The sequence below is a fragment of the Chelonia mydas genome, chromosome 11, assembly GCF_015237465.2.
Source record: "Chelonia mydas isolate rCheMyd1 chromosome 11, rCheMyd1.pri.v2, whole genome shotgun sequence".
In the NCBI taxonomy this organism is placed as follows: domain Eukaryota; kingdom Metazoa; phylum Chordata; order Testudines; family Cheloniidae; genus Chelonia; species Chelonia mydas.
In genome coordinates this window covers 7,910,871-7,928,194 of record NC_051251.2, presented here as the reverse complement: position 1 = coordinate 7,928,194, position 17,324 = coordinate 7,910,871, and the positions used below count along the sequence as shown (strand labels likewise).

Genomic DNA, 17,324 nt, shown 5'->3' with positions numbered 1-17,324 from the left:
AAGTCAACAAGAGTTTTGACATTGAATTCAATGGGACTCTGAATTCTCTCTCACACAAGGAATTCCACTCCACCCACAGACGTGTGTGTGTGCGCGCGCTTTGACAAGGTCTCAAGGACACAGTCAAGATCTAGACTGAGGCAGATCTTATCAGTCAAAAGAACTATCAACAGTGCTATATTTTACCTTGGCCATGTGAGCTGTAACACAACATAAGCTGGTTGACAGTGTCTTGACAAGTTTCTGGATACACAATTCTCTCTATGAAAAAGGACAGAAGCATAATAGAAATGGTACAAATTCCAGCTGCCTTTTTTTTTTTTTGGTTTATAAATCAGGGCTGCTAAGGGACAGGATTATTTCCTGCCACAGCATGTTTCAGTTTAGCCACTGAACCCTCAACATTTTTGGGTCCATGTCCTTTTGCCGCATGTAAGTAATGCCTGAATTCAGTATACACCCAGTCTTAAGGAAGGGGGAAAAATGACAGTTCAGTCAGTCAGTTCTGCCCACTGTGCCAATTTCCTCATATTTAAAACTAAAACCAAAAACAAATTTTTTTTAGTGTATTGGCTTCTAAACAGTGTTTAGTGCACTGTAACCCTTGGATAATTTGCTGTAGATCATCTCATTAGCCAGCTTCCCGTAGTCTCAGTCACAGCTATCAGAAAGTCTTTTTTTAATTGTATCAAAAGGTGACTTTCACATCAGATGTGTTATAAACGTATGTGCGCTCTGGTCATAGATTGAGGCACAAGTCAGCCTCTCTGTGCCTCAGTTTCCGCATTTGTAAACTGAGGATAATGATCCTGACATCCTTTGTAAAATGCTTTGAGACCTACTGGTGAGAAGCATTATATAATATTATAGTCACATTTCATAGCCCCAACCCTCAAGCAACTCCAGTGGCTCCCCATTCATTTCAAGATCCTGGTCAACATTAGCAATTTTTTTTTGGAAATTTGATTGTTTCATATTAATTGCATATGTACAACCCCCTCCCTCCAACCTTGGTTTTAAAAACCCTTTCCAAGAATGCTTACTCTGACTACCTCATCTTTTCTCCACTCCCCACTGTTCACCTGGGCTCTTCATCTGTCTTTGTAAGTCTCCCCAAGCTCATGTCATCTGGCACAGTCATGCTTCATCTCTCTGCCTCATAGATTTTAAAGGCCAGAAGGGACATGGTCATCTTGTCTGACCTCCTGCATGACACATGCCAGAGAATTCCACCCAGTGACTTCTGCAGTGGGAGGAATTATTCTTCCCAAGTCGTAAGGGAACAGACCCTTCATCCAGTCTAAATCCAAAACATTTTCTCCTTTGCTTTTACATCCTAATGTTTCTCTCCCTTTGTTATTTGCCTCCAAGTCTGCAAAGCATATTGGGATACAGACACCCTACAATATCAGTCTGCTTTGCTTTTCTCATCCAGGGTATGTCTACACAGCTGCTGGGAGGTGGAATTCCCAGCTCAGCACACACACACGTGCTAGCTTTGTTCATGCTAGTGCACTAAAAATAGCAATGTAGCTGTAGTGGCCCTGGCTAGCTGCCTGAGTGTGTATCTAGGACGGGGTGGCCAACCTGTGGCTCCGGAGCCACATGCGGCTCTTCAGAAGTTAATATGCGGCTCCTTGGATAGGCACCGACTCCGGGGCTGAAGCTACAGGCGCCAACTTTCCAATGTGCCAGGGGGTGCTCACTACTCAACCCCTGGCTCTGCCACAGGCCCTGCCCCCACTTCACCCCTTCCCGCCCCCTCCCCTAAGCCTGCCGTGCCCTCGCTCCTCCCCCTCCCTCCTGGAGCCTCCTGCATGCCACGAAATCGGGAGGTGCGGGGGGGGGGGGCGGCTCTGATCGGTGGGGCTGCCAGTGGGTGGGAGGCGCTGGGAGTGGCGGGGGGGCGAGCTGATGGGGGCCTGCTGACGTATTACTGTGGCTCTTTGGAAATGTCCATTGGTAAATTCTGGCTCCTTCTCAGGCTCAGATTGGCCACCCCTGATCTATACTGGGGCAGCTAGCCTGAGACACTTGTCTGCCACTGTGGCCATGCTGCTATTTTTAGTGTGCTAGCTTGGGGGTACGTCTACCTGAGCTGGCAATTACCCCCTTCCCCTCACAATCTGCTACAAAGCCATAACCTCAAGAGCAAACTTCGTCTTGGGGGTCTAAATTATCTTAAGTTTGAAATCACATCATGTTATTTTACTTCCACCATTTTAAAATATAGGGAAAATGGGCTGGCAGGTACATTAATGAATGAGAGACTAGGCAGAAACTGCTCTGCTATTTAATCATTCAAATCCCCAACACTTAAACAGTTTTGCAAGACTGCAAAAAGAATAAGCAGCTACACAGTCTCATAGACTTAAGGCCAGAAGGGATCATCGTGATCATCTAGGCTGACCTCCCACACATTGCAGGCCACAGAACCTCCCCCGTCCTGGGGTCTCAGAGACTGGGCTCCAGCCAGCGTCTGAACATCGACATTGGTAATTTATAGCCCTGCAGCCCAAGCCAGCTGACCCAGCCTTGGCGACTTGGTGCCACAGGTTTTTTAATTGTCGTGTAGACATACTCTTAGCGTCTCTGTCTCAGTTCCCTAGTTATAAAAATTAGGATAGTAGCACTTCCCTATTTCATAGGGGTGTCGTGGGTATAAATCCATTAAAGATGGTGAAGTGCTCAGCTGTTATGGCAACGAGGCCAAGTAAGTACCTGAGGTCAGTATTAAAGAAATCAAACTTGTAAGAAAATTGAAGTCTTACCTATGCAAACGTGATTACTGAACCATTTGGGACTGTTGCAAGTATATTGATTTCCACTGATAACAGCATTTGGACTGATGATTTGAGAATTAAATACTACTAAAACAGATCTATTTTCAAACTATGGGAAGCCACAACACTGGTTTTCTTTGGAGAAACACTTGATTTAGTTCTGCCTGCGATGCTGGCCAAGATATCAATCATCATGATAACTGTCTTTTCTAAGTAGCTTACGAATGTTTCCATACATCTTCCCGTCGGGGTTATGGACAATTAACAATGAACCAGTTCCACTGCAGCTGTTTCAGCAAGTTAAAGAATGGGCATTGCCTGCTTCTCAGACCTGTCTAGCAAGATTATCTATGGTAGTCGTGTTTTTTAAAAGTCTGCTCTTTTCAACCCTTTCAGCCAGTATCTGGAAAGAGAGGCACCCAGGTTTATCTCGGAATAGAGAATTTAAAGAAACTAAGTCATAATAACCTTCTGGCAAACGTTTTCAGAAGTACATAAGGCCCAGCTCCTCAAAAGGACTTAAGTCGATGGCAAGTTGAAATCAGTGCATCACTGACCACCAACAGGAGTTAGGCACCTAAATACCTTTGAGGATCTGCATCCAAGTGACTTTGAAGCCTGATTCCCATTTCAAAATGGACTTAGGGTTTTAGGGCTCAAATCCCAAAGAAACATAGGCATATGTTTTTTGAACATGTTATCTTTTACAATAATTAAGCAATCAAGGTTGTTTTTTTTTAAAAACTAAGAGATAGTCTATGATAATGCAAATAATAAACGACAACAAGCAGCTGATAAATGAGTTTAACTAAGGAACCTAGTCTTTTCTTACTTCCATTGGAGTAAATCAGGAGTTTACTACTGAAGTTTGTTACATCAATGTAACTCTGAGATTAGAACTGGACCCAAGAAATATAAAAGGTAGTTGGACCCATACAACAGGTCAGATCCTCAGTGGAGCTGAATTTGATTTCCCCCTCATTCAGTGTAAATTAGTGCAACCCCTTTTACTTCAGTGGAATTATACCAGTTTACACCAGCTGAGGATCTGGTCCATCATGCTTTATCAGAGAGATTCCAATTGCCAGTTAATCTGATAAAGAGAGACAGAGGATCCATAAACACCCCAGCCGTGCTCTTGTCTAGTCTCAGAAACTAAGCAGAGTCTAGTCTGTATTTGGCAAGGAGAACCTCAGTTTACATTTGGCTGATGCAGGAAGAGCTATCGGTGATCCAGCAGGAGACATTTTTCTACGGTTGTGAAAATCCTGGGCCCCCTCCATCCCAGGGATAAAACCCCCCAATCAATGAGTTTTTCAGGTTTCCATCTCCTTGTTAACCTGAAGTACCAACATGAACATATTTGGAAGTGAGCAGCTGCATTACAGACTCTTCGTGTGCAGAGTCTGTAGCAATAAAAAGGCTTCTGTGATGAAAAATCATATTCATTGTATTAAGTTACACCTCAACTATTTGGAAAGAATTTAAAATAGACCTTTCAGGGTTTCGATGGTCACCAGCATTCTTATTTACAGAGCAAAAGCTGAACTTGCAGGCCAGTTCGAGTCAGACCATTTGTATCCCCAAAACCAGAGCTGTGGCTTGGAGCTGGAGTGAACAGGCTACACAGGGCATTGCATTACCTGGGAAGCCAGCACAGTGCAGAGCTACATCACAGAGAGCTACTCAGAAAACTTCCATTCGAAGTCAACGAGCTAAGCTCTGTGGTTTGTAATCAAGCAGTGGAGACAACGGCAAATGGAAATTAAGGATGGCAGATTTTGGCCACAAGTTACCAAGGGACTAGTTTTCAGAAGCGTGGAGCAGCCACATTACAAGGGGAATTCTCTCCTGGCCATTTCTGTCTGGTGCAAAGTGGGCATAGCCTGGAGAAACCAGCCCCAAGAGTTTTGCTGCGGCAGCTGCAGAGAGTGGAGGCTGAACACCATCTTGAAGGAAATGCTATAGTAAAAAGCTATCCCATGATTGATCTACTGTGGGTACCTACATGCCCCATTTACTGTAGTATCCAAGCACCTCCCAATCTAATGTATTTATCTTCACAACACCTCTGAGGTAGGAAGTGCTGTTATTCCCATTATACAGATGGAGCAATGAGGCATAGCGAGGCTAAAGCCCAGATTTTTAAAAAGGTATTTAGGTGTTGCTCCACTCAGCGTTGCAATGCCTAACTGATTTATGAGCCTACGTTTCCTGTTCAAGAAGGATTTCAATTGTCAAGTGTCTAAACCTCTTTTGAAAATGAGAGTTGGGTGTTGCCATACTGAGGGCGGCAATGCCTAAGTACCTTTAAAAATCTGGACCTAAGTAAGTTGTCCCCCAGGTCACCCAGGAAGTCTGTGATGGAGTAGGGATTTGAGCACATCTCTCACCTACTAGGCTAGTTCACTAACCGCTGGACTATCTTTCCTCAAATGAAACTGCTGCCAGCTCAATACAGGTGAATGACTCGTCGTCACTTACTGAAAAAATAAATTACACACACACGGCCAATGTGAAACCGGATTACCCATAAAAAGACAGTAAACTATTTTAAAAAAAAAATAATAGTCAAGCTTTCCCCCAGCTGTCTCAATACTTATCTCACTGGATCTCATCATTCTATCATAGTTATTTCATCACCACCTGGCAGCGGACATCTAGTCAGTCGTATCCCATTGCAGATTTTCCCTCCTCATCACTCCCTCACCAATATTTGCCCACACGTAGTGACCACTTCATTTGATTCTAAAACAGCTAATCAGAGAGCCATAAATCTTAAAACCAAACAGGAATTATTTGGGGGCAGTTCTCTGGCCTGTGTTATGCAGGAGTCGGATTAGATGATCACAACGGTCCTTTCTGGCCTTGATATCTATCAATCTATTGCTCCCTTCTGTTTGGGAAGATCTGTACGGCCAAGCTTGTTGTAAAAGCTGCTGAAGCCAATGGAGTTACTCTGGATTTACATTGAGGTACCCAAGCAGAATCGACCCACTGAGATGTTGGCTGCTTCTTTCTCAATCTTGGATTTTCCCCTTAGCTGTGTTTTTCCTTTAGCAAGTCTGTAGGGGTGATAGTCGAGGATGGCAGCACGGTTGTGTTGTCTCCTCCCAAGGATCTTCTCTGTTCTCAACTACTGCAGCAGCAAGACGTGCCATCGCCCCTAAGCCGAGTAGCGTACGTTTCTCCCATCTGCCGATTTCATGCCAGTTCTGTTTTCAGTTAGTCTGAATTCTCCAAATCTAATCATAGCTCTGTTGCTCTTGGGAAGGTCACATTACTTTTTGGCCTTAGTTCCCTCATTGTGAATTGGGGGGATAATGTACAGAAAAACCCTGATGATGTGAACTAGACTGAAGGGAATCATGGAATCGTAGGACTGGAAGGTACCTCGAGAGGTCATCTAGTCCAGTCCCCTGCACTCATGGCAAGACTAAGTTTTATCTAGACCATCCCTGACAGGGGTTTGTCTAAACTGCTCTTAAAAATCTCCAATGATGGAGATTCCACAACCTCCCTGGGCAATTTATTCCTGTGCTTAACCACCCTGACAGGAAGTTTCTGGCTCTACATTTCATTAACTTGTCAGTGCCTTAGACACCGAGAACAACAACTTAGATTTCTAAAAGGCCACTTTCAAGGTTTGTTTCCATAACTTTTAAGATCATTTCTCTTTCTCGGCCCTGTTTATAATACGCTCCTGGAGACCTGAATTCCTTATCAGAGTCTCTTTCCCACTGCCCCCTATACACTTTGTCATTACAGAATGGCTTCTGAAGACACTCGTCTCATGTCACGGTTATTGTGGCCTCATTAATATTATTTGTATTACAGTTGTGTCAAGAGGCCCCACTGTATTAGGGGCTGCATGTATACATAGGAAAAGATAATCCCTTCCTCCCTGCAATCGAAATAGACAAGACAGAGAAAGATGTACCATGCAAGCAGAAGCTGGGGAAATAAGGCACAGAGAAATCAAATGAGTTAGCCAAGGTCACAGTGAAAGTCTGTGGCAGAGGAAGGAAGTGGCCCCATGTCTCCTGAGCCATAATTCAGTGTTTTAATCACAAACACAGCCTTCCTCCTGAGACCCACCCTTCTTTCCTCAGGATGCCAGAGTTCTTGGGTGCAAGAAAGCAGGCTAGATTGGAGAGAAGGTCCAACTGTTGGAGAGTTTCTCCTTGTTTCCCAATGGCAGGAACCAGTGGAGTGAACCTCACACAAGCGGGCTAGACCCATTAGATAAAATCCACGGAACATCACATCCTGAGGAAAGATGGGCAGTTTTAGGAGGACGGCTGGGCCTGTGGTTAAAACACTGAATTATGACTCAGGAGACTTGGTTTCACTTCCTGCCTTATTTAGCAAGAAATTCATCCCTATGCACTGAGCCAGTGCAAAGGCACTATTTTGAGAGTTTAGGTGATGCCTCGGACTTTGTGTTGACCCCCACCACAGGGATGCAGGAAAATAAAAGCAAAGGAAAGAAAAAGAAAAAAGAAAAGAAAAAAGGACAGACACAGCAAACACCACAAGTTCCCTCACAATGACCTCCAAATGGACTGTGCAAACAGAATTATCAGCAGAGCAGAGCATAAGCCCTGTTAGGCATGACAAGGACTCCTCAGATCACCCCAGAATACTCTGTGGTTTGAAATAGATGTGAAAGCTATCCCTGGTATATAAAATCATCTCTGTATTTTGTGCCAGAAAGTGCAAGGGAATCTAGGGCAAGATGCCAGTTATGATGATTCATTACACTAATTTGCACTACATTCATTTGGACTTACATTAGTTGCTTCAGTGCCAGTTACAGCACCAGTTCAGGTATGGGGCAGCAGTCCTGCCAGTTCGGAAGAGTAAAACATCTTCTCCTTCAGGTTTTATTTTAAAAAACCTTTCATCTCTCTCTCTCTCTCTCTCTCTCTCTGCTCTCTCCACCCCCAAAATGTCAACGTATCTTTTTCAGTGCCAAGAAGAAAAAATATCTTTTGGTTGCACTGCCAGCTGATCCAGTTTTTCTCCCCGCTTTTGCTAGGTTCAGTCCCTGTTTAAAAAACCTTAGAAAAAGGAAAGCTTTGGTTTTTTTCAATTACTTCTGTCAAAATCTTGAGCTTGTGAAAACCCCCACCAAATGCTCCAATAAATACAAACTGCCTGTCACATCATTCCAGAGAAGTGGGCACCATTGATTTCAGTGCAGCCATGCCCGAGATGAATTTAGCCCACTTTGCATCGTCAGGCTACACATGGTATTTTGTGGGATTCACTGGAGCGAAGGAAGAAGAAATTCAAACAATTAAAGGAAGAGTTATGAATAATAGCTGGTGCTGAACAAGCCTCTGTCTCCCATTTCTGAACCGTTATTTAGATGGACACTGTCAGCGTCAGGTTTTGGGAACTGAGTAATGGAGAAAGAAATCCAGCTTTTTGTAGAGACCATTAAACAGCATGGGTTAGATTATATATATTTATTTTAATTTGTTAATTTTTTATTTCCTCTGCAAAGGGTCTTTTCATCCAAGGAGTCTTTCCATCAAGGGACAAATTGATTGAGGCCTGATTTTGCAATGGTGTCTCCTGTGCTAAATGGGATTCAGGTGCAAGGCAACACAGAGGGGGAGAGTGCTTCCAAATGCAGGTAAAAAAGAATAAATAGAGAAAAAAATTGATTATTGCAATCCCAGGCCCCAATCCTGCAATCAGATTGGTGTGGACAGCTCCTTGCTCCTACGCAGGGTCCCACTGACTTCAGTGGCGCACTCTGCAAATACAAACATTTGGCTGCACAGATCTGACCACAAGGTTGGTGCATGAGTTGTTACTTGCAGCTATTGTATCAACAATAATTTCCAGATCAGACAAATATGATTTTCCAGTTGATGGTGCCCCTTAAAAGTTGCAATAAGCTTGGTATTAAAACTGTAACCTTAAATGAGACCCAGTATAGCAAATGGCCAAGATACTTAATGTTAGGTAACCAAAGTTGAAAATTTTGGCCAACTGACTTTACACAGAGCAATGCTCCAGGGTTAATGTTATTTATTGCAGTAGTTCCTTGAGGCCTCAGCCAGAGTCTCATTGTGCTACAGACTGTATACACAAAAGCTTACAGTCTCAAGTTTCCATCTTTCACCCTAGAAAGGTTAGAAATTGATATGTAACATGATTAGAGTAACACTGTCTGTTAATAAATCAGACTTATTGGGCTGCATGGCATGACCTGGTGATTAGAGCACAGGATGGGGAGTCAGCCATCCTGGGTTCTAATTCCAGCACTAACCTTTCCTGCCTCATCTGGAGATGGCCAGTTAACTTCTCTGTGCCTCAGTTTCTCAGTCTGTAAAATGGGGATTTACTACTTTTGCAAAGTAGAGCTCTTGATGGAAAGTAGTACAAAGCATCATTACTAATTCACATCACCAGTGGTCACAGATAGAAATTGAAGTAGTTGGGGAGTTTTCAGCTTCATCACAAGTTTCTAGTACTTTGTCTCAAGGCAAATAAGAGGTAAAGCTAATTAGTTGTCTTACTAAATATATTTGGCATTGTCTTTGATAACAAAATGTTTCCATTACCTCTAAGACAGAAGTTTCCGTATCTACAGATCCCATTTAGAAGTCTGGCAAACTACTCTGGGCTCTAGAGCAAAAGTACAAAATGAAAGGCCCCACTTCCCAGTCAGCTCTCAAATATATGCAGTAGTCCAAAACCAGCTTATGACAAGACAATGAAGTGGGGAATTTCAGAGATCTAGACATCTACGTCCCATTAAAGTTAATGATACATAGGCATCCACATCTCCTAGGCAGCTTTGAAAAAATGTAAGCCTGAACTTACTGGTTCACTCTTGTGAGAGATAGACACTTAATAAAAGAAGGTATTTAATTTACACATTATCACTAAGAATCACCCGCTGCCCTGCCCCTCTAACCTTTAGATAATCAAACCCACTAGGCACATATCTAAAAAAAAAAAAAAAAAAAAAAAAGGTGATCATGTCAATGGAAAAAAGAAAGTAGCATATGTTCCATGGTGTTGGAACAATTTTTATAGTGGGGGTACTGAGAGCCATTGAACCAAACTGTAAACCCTGTATCTGATGGAAACCACTTAAAGCCAGGGGGTGCTGCCACACCCCAGCAGCCCAAGTTCCAGCACCCCTGAAATGTTTTTGAGAAGGTGACCCTTGAAGCTGTTGCCTCCAAAATCGCTATTGTGGGTAAGTCATTTCTTTCTGACCCTGACCGTAGAAAAAGAGAAAGTGATATGGTCCAGGAATCTCTCTCCATGGAGCAGTCTATGAAACGTGGCTCATACCGAATCAAGGGGAAAGTGTCCACAGTGACCATGTCTTGCTAGGAGCAACAGAAAATAAAGCAGAGTGCCACCCGCTACCGCAAAGTTTGAGCTGGAAAGTACTGGGGGTTTTAGAAAGAAAACCATCTTTAGACAGTGAAGAAACATCTCACGTTTTGTCTCCCAACAGAGCTGTAATGCTTCACTGTCCTATCAAACCTCAGCTCACTTCTCTTTTTAAAAAGAAAGTGTTTTAACCGGCCCACACCCCTCCCCAGAACTGGAAGGGGAACTTCAACTTTTGTTCGGGCTTCTAAACAGCAGATTTGTCCAGGACACGTTTCAAACCCAACCACAGGCCGCCCCCCCCCCCAGACTCAATACAGGAAAGGATCACACGACCCTACCTGGAGAAGTGTTAAAAGACAGCGACACGCGCCAACCCCCCGCCCCCCGCCTTCCCACCCGAGGGGAAGCGGCCGCTGTCAGCCCAGCCTGCGCCAGCCCGGCTGCCAAGCCCAGCGCCCCCTGAAGCGCTTTACAGGGCTCAGACACACCCCTCGCTGCTCCCAGCTCTTGCCACTCACCAGGCAGCCCCAAGTCGTGCCCTGTCGCGGGGAAAGCGCCCTGCCCGGACCCAGCTGCTCCTTTCTCGCCTACCGTATCCCCATGCCTTTGGCAGACCCAGCGCAGCGATGATCATTAATCCCCCCCCTCCGCCCTGCCTTGCGCTCCCGCTGCCCTTAAAGCGGCAGCCACCTCTCTGCGGGCGGCTTGACACCCCAAGCATTCTTTATATTGCAACATCTGCGGCTAAAAATAGAACGGCTCTAAAGGGGGGGCGGGGCGGGTTAGTTTCTAGTTCGGCGGGCAAAATATCAGCTGTTTGGGGTCTTTCGGAAACAGGCTGGGTGCTTCAGAACCGCCAACCCTTCCCCACCGGGGCCAGCCTAGTCCCGAGGGGCAAAGCTGCTCTTTAGATCTGGATCAGAAAAAGCAGCGAACCCTCCCTTTGACAAATGGACTAGTCCGCCTAGTGCGCTCCAATGAGTTGGCTTTAAGGTGGACTGAGGGGTGGGGAATTTGGCAGGGGGACCTTAAGGCGTTTCTGGAGCGTGAGACCATTTCATTCGTCTCCCAGAATCCAGACAGAGCGGTTTACACGCGGGCTTGTTCACTGGTTTTGTCACATAAATGAAGCGGATGGATTTCGTGAGCCCTCAGACTTTTCTACCTCCTCCAGCACAAAAGAAATGATTATTTATTGAGCAGCGTCTGAAACACCATCTGAGTGCGCAGCAGGTGCTGTGCAATTCCAGGATGGAAGAGTGGCCGGTTCTTCAGAGCAAGATCTTGTAGAGTTAAATTTTTTTTTTAAACTTACCAAGTTGATCACAAACACTGACGTTTTATTCAATACAGCAGGGCCCCTCCTGACAGGAGTGGCAGCGATATTAACCCCGACCCACCTATTCGTCTGGGGCTGAGAAATCAAATCAACCGGTTGTGTCACATCCTCATTATACCCATAGTGCTGAATCCTTCCAACCTCAGCCAACTACTGCATTCCTGGGAAGTGGAGATCCGGGTCCTGTAAACCCCATCACGCCCAAGTAGTCCTTTTCACTTGCCTGGTCCTGTTAAAGATGCTGAGACTTTTTGCATCAGTGAAGACGACTTGTGTGAATAAGGGTTTGCAGGATCAGGCTCTGATACTGCCCTTAATACTGTAGTATCTTGGGCCACAAATCCGCAAGATACTTAACCATGCACCTAACTTTAAGCAGCTGAGTAGTGTCCTTGACTTGAGGTTAGATACTTAAGTATCTTGCTGAGTCAGGGCCTGTCACTGTGTTACGAGGGTCTGGTCTATGCCCAGCCTTTAACCAGTCTCCTGGGAGTGATATCTTTAATATGACATGCCCCAAGTACCCACAGTTCCACAGGGGCAGGTTCATGGCTTCCAAAACTCTGAGGCTGGAGCTTTGGCACCAGCAAACCCTGTTTCTCTCCATGGCTCCTTGCAGCAAATCCAGCCAAGTCAGACTCCTGTGGGAGGCTATTACTGTAGCCTTCGTCTCCCCCCTTCCTCCCCATCCTTCTCTCTCCCCGCCCCTGACCTCCTTTGTCTCCTGCTCAGTTCCCAAGTTCCATTTGCTGGGGTTTCCTGCCGGTAGATGTTGATGTGGATCCTCTGTTGATGAAGGGTTGGTTTCAGCCAGTTCTCTAACGGCCCTATTCCTTCCAAGCAGAGAGCTAGGTGACACACAAGCTCATGCCTACTGGGCGGTTTTAGCAGGAGACTTAAAACTTTTTTACAATGCAAGCTGCGGAGGGAAATTGAGGCATGCATAGGATTTATAAAAATATTTCAGAAAATTCTCACTTTGTCACAGGGCTTATCTGCCGTATGTTTTATTAAGCAGATGTGTAATTCTTGGGTTCATACACAGAGTTACTTAGGAAAATGAATGCTCCCAACTTGCCCTCCCCACACAGATTACTTGTGTGTATAACCCTAGAGAACCTACCCAAGATGGGGTTTCATTGTGCTATGTCTGCACGTACACATCGCAGCAGATAGCCCCTGTCACGAAATGCTTACAATCTCGGCAGACAAAGAGTTGGAGAAATGAAGTATTATTATTCTCATTTTACAGATGGGGAAAGATACAGTGAGATTAATTGACTTATCCAAAGTCACAAAGGAAGTCTGAGACAGAGTGAGGAGATGAATCCAGCTCTCCAGAGTCCCAACTCAGTGCTTTAACCACAAATCTTGGACCCAGAGCTGAGCCCTGATCCTGCAAATCACGTGCACACAAATATAGCCCATGCTGTCAATGGTACTAAGTGAAGATCTCAAAGCACACTGCAAACATCTAGTCCTACAAAGCCCCTGTGTGGTAAGGAAGTATTATTATCCCCAGTCAGATGGGGAAAGTATGGTACAGAGTGGGTAAGGCCGATATTTTCAAACTTGGATGCCTAAATCCAGGCACGCAAATACATGTTTAGGCCCCTAAAATGGTCTGATGGTCAGAGTTGCTGAGTACTCACTGCTCCCATTGACCTCAGACATCTCTTTGAAAACCAGGCCACTATGAGAGGTGGTTCCAGAGAGGATGGTTCTAGACTATTCTCAGTGGTAGAAGAGGACAGGACAAGGAGTAATGGTCTCAAGTTGCAGTGGGGGAGGTTTAGGTTGGATATTAGGAAAAACTTTTTCACTAAGAGGGTGGTGAAACACTGGAATGCGTTACCTAGGGAGGTGGTAGAATCTCCTTCCTTGGAAGTTTTTAAGGTCAGGCTTGACAAAGCCTTGGCTGGGATGATTTGATTGGGGATTGGTCCTGCTTTGAGCAGGGGGTTGGACTAGATGACTAGATGACCTCCTGAGGTCCCTTCCAACCCTGATATTCTATGATTCTATGATTCTATGATTTAGGCACACCCATAAAGATTTAGGTGCCTAACCTTAGGCCATCCAAGTATGAAAATGTTGGCTTAATTTGTCACGCAACAAAGTCAAGAGGAGAACTCACATTTCCTGACTCCTGGGCTTTAGCCGTGATTGTTCCAATCAGGATAGATGCCTCTCTTGATTTACATCACCCACACAAAATAAAAAATAAATGTAAACAGGTAAAATGAGATGTGACAATCCAGCTTTCATCTAAATTCTGCCTGCTATCTGGGGCAGCAGCAGACTATTCCTGGGACATATTAGCGAAACAATGGGATGTAAATTTCTCCCAGGGTTGAGTCCCTACATAATGTGATGCCTATTTCAGCGTATTTCAGTATGTTGCAGAATCAGACTGTCACACTCAAATAAAGCTGAAGACATTCTATTCAATTGAACCTACAAAGGGCACTTTATCAGTGGGAAGAGATCCCCACTGCTGGTCTTCTCTATAGCTAGGTTATGTAGTGGAACACTGAATAGAGCTAGTCAAAACTTATCAAAATTTGCAATTTTTGGATTAAATTTTCATGAAATGTTTTCTTTTTCCCAGCCTGCTCTAAAACTGGATTTTGGTTTCCTGGCAGAATTTGGATAAAAGCGGCTATAAACCCTCTGAATTGTCTAGGGGCAGGGCGAGGGGCTAGCAGATTTTGTTTACCAATGGCGTACATTATTTGTACATATTATTCCACAATTAGGGCCATAGCTATCTGTGGCCACATATAGATGCAGTCAGAACAGTCACCAGCAAACTGCCTATACGTAGTATCAGTAAATTGCTTGAAGTGTGAGCAGATGACTCAGGGCGGTTGGAAATGGCTCTCAGAATGCTCAACGGCTTGGTCACCAGTTCACACCTAGCCTAGACTGAGAGTGAACTAAAGTCACATTTAGTCAGTGGTCTATGTGAGTTGGTGGTCAAAGTCCAGCTCTTATGGAACTGGTGTCTGCATAACTGCTGGCAATCACAAGCAACCCTACACTCACCAAGTGGAGAGCATTTCATTAAGAGAACAGAATTCAGGTACTGAGGGACTGCATGAATCAAAGTTAAAAGAAAATCACTTTAAAACAAGTGAGACAAACCCTGACATCCTCACTCCTATGCAAACCTCCATTTGACCTCACTGACTAATCAAGCATGAGTGACGTTCCATTGACTTTGTTATGTTTGCTTTTGGTGGAAATATTTTCTAATTGTAGGTGAGATTCCTATTGCCTGAAGGGTGTTAGTTGCATGTTAAATTGGAATCATCTCTGCAGTGCGTGAACGCATGTGTGTGGGCGGACACACACATTTGTGATTATCTCCAGAGTGTAATGCGGGGGTTATGTGGCGGAGGTAGGTGGGCTGCTTATATACAGTATGTGGTGTTCTCTTTCCATTAAGGAGGCACGCAAAGGAGTGGATTCTGGCTGCAAATAGCCTTATGGAGGGATGCTCCCTAAAAGCATGGAACTGGCTCCCATGCCAGCCCCCCAGCATAGGTGTGTTCTATGAGAGGGTGAGGGAGTGGCAGGGGTGGTGAGGGCATGTGGCTTTGCTACACTACACCAATCTTTCACTGGCGTACAGTCCCGTGAGGCCATGCAGAAGCAGCGATCTGTAACTGACCCCCTGATTCTCCCATCCCTGCCCATACACACGCTGCCTTGTGCTGATGGGAGCTTTGCCACAGAGAGGAATCAAGCCCGCTATTACTTACATGTGTTCTGTAACAAAGTCTGGAGAGTAGCACCAGAAAGCCAAGCCCAAAGACTGATCTGCTTTCCTTGTGTGACTGGTGTTTTGTAAATAACCTTTTTAAATGGAGAGGAAAAAAAAAAAAAAGAGCGAGAGAGACAGAGTGAGCTAGAGATACTCAAATCAACCACACGTGGAGCTCCTGACTGCTTGGGATCTGAACCAAGCCAGTGCTGAAATTATAAATGTTACCACTGTGAAAATAGTTCAACTCTCAGCTAATAACGGTCCCTTGTTCATAGCCCCGAAGGACAATCATTGTTTAGATGGCATGGGAACTGTGCAGCCAGGCTATACAAATAACAGCTTAAACAGCCCACGACTTACCCTGATAAACTGGTGTTTAATGCCTGGCCCTGAGTGCTAGTTAGTAACAGAGGACACCTAGTGGTATTGAGATGTAGCCGCATATGCTTATGGAAGTTTACATGTGACTGCAAAAGAAATCGGACAGGTTTTGTTCATCATGATGGGGTGTGGGCTGATTGTAACATTTACAAGAGCTTTATGACAAGCTGATCAAGGAGGATCCTTTTAAGCAGATCAAGATGGAAAGAAGAAACAACCTATGTGACTGTTTATGCAATGGTTATAGAGAAGCAGTTAATAAATACCCTTTTGGTCTATATTTCTTCATGCCCTGCAAGGAAAGATGGCACATCATACTCTCCATAAGCGAGATACTAATAGGAAGCACAGTGCTCTCATTGTAACAGAAAGCAATCTATAAGGAGGGACTCGAAGGTTAAATCAAAGGATTTCTTTTGGGCCTCTTTACTCTGATCCTGATTTAGGCTGATTTGCCCCTCCACTGCGGCTGATTTGCCCCTCCACTGCCTCTTCCACGTGATACACCCCATGTGCGTCACAAATAGTAAGCTAAGGCTCTCCCACAGCATTTTTATAAAGTAGCTATTGTAACCCCCATTTTACAGATGGGGAAAGCAGGGCACAGAGAGATTATATGATTTACCAAGGTCACACAGGAATGGCACTTAATTCCTGACCACCAGTGCTGGCCACTGCACCATCTTCCATTTCAGTTGAACTGCTGTGGAAATGGGACAATGAATTCTGGGCCAGAACACCAGCTGGTGTACATTGGCACACCTATTCACTTCAGGGCCTGGCTGTGTCGTGTATGCAAAAAAAGTGTCCATGTTTCCTTTCACGGAATACCCCTTTCTTCTTATTTTACAAGAAAGATCAATAGGATACCTCCCTTTCAAATTTACCTTCTCTATGCTTGCCCGTTATTTTACATACCTCAGTATATACACCAAGGCCTGAATGAGAAGAATAGCTGCAGACAAGGACCAGAAGGGATTCTGAGGTGCGCTGTGTTCTCTGAGGATGTAGCCACTCCCCTTACCTTGCATTAGAACTCAATGGGACTGTGACAGATATTGCAACCCCATGCATTACTTCTGGGGACCACTGTATTACATCTATGCATGGTTTATGTATGATTGTGTTCTAATCCAGGAGGGAAGGTTGAGCTATTGAGCCCTCCACTTGGAACCCTGCAATGTAATGTTTACAGACTCAATTCACAGCGTAGAATCATACTTGGAAGGCCTGATCCCGGAAACCCTTGTGTGTAGAATTCTTGTTGAAATAATGAATTCCATGCACAGAGGGCTTTCAGGATTCGGTCCTCCCCGTATTCATTCAAACTGCCTGTGTACCTTGGGCTGCTCCAAAGTGTAGGCCTTGGAATAACCTTAACTCCATGGTGGGTTAAAGCACCTTAAAGTGGATGGGAGATGGTGGCCAGTATAGGGTGGTACAGCTTAGCTGTAACCTTGTAAGCTGCTACAGTTGTACATAATGATCTGAAGCCATTTCTCAGGTGTACTGAGGCATTGTAGGAAGGAGATTGAATCTTGCCTAATTTCCAAAACCAGAACAGCTTTAGCCTCTTTTCTCATGATGAAACAAAAGCTGGCCAAGTGAATGCTGCTATTTAGTGGGCTGAGGCAATAAAGACACTTGAGATGCATCCAGGTGGTCTTCATGCGAGCAG

General features: G+C 44.7%; 1 protein-coding gene across 4 annotated transcripts in view; it reads right to left on the bottom strand.

Moving 5' to 3' along the window:
* MRAS (muscle RAS oncogene homolog) overlaps window positions 1-10,880 on the bottom strand; it is a 61,334-nt gene extending 50,454 nt beyond the window's left edge. The window contains exons 1-2 of one of the 4 annotated variants that reach the window (XM_043525392.1): window positions 10,673-10,862; window positions 187-261 (exon numbers count right to left, since the gene is read on the bottom strand). The gene's annotated coding sequence lies outside the window, so the exon portion shown is untranslated. Of the gene's footprint in view, window positions 1-186; window positions 262-10,672 lie in introns of all 4 variants that reach the window. The other 3 variants (XM_043525390.1, XM_007061302.4, XM_043525391.1) reach the window with 3 other exon arrangements.
* Window positions 10,881-17,324: the final 6,444 nt, after the last annotated feature.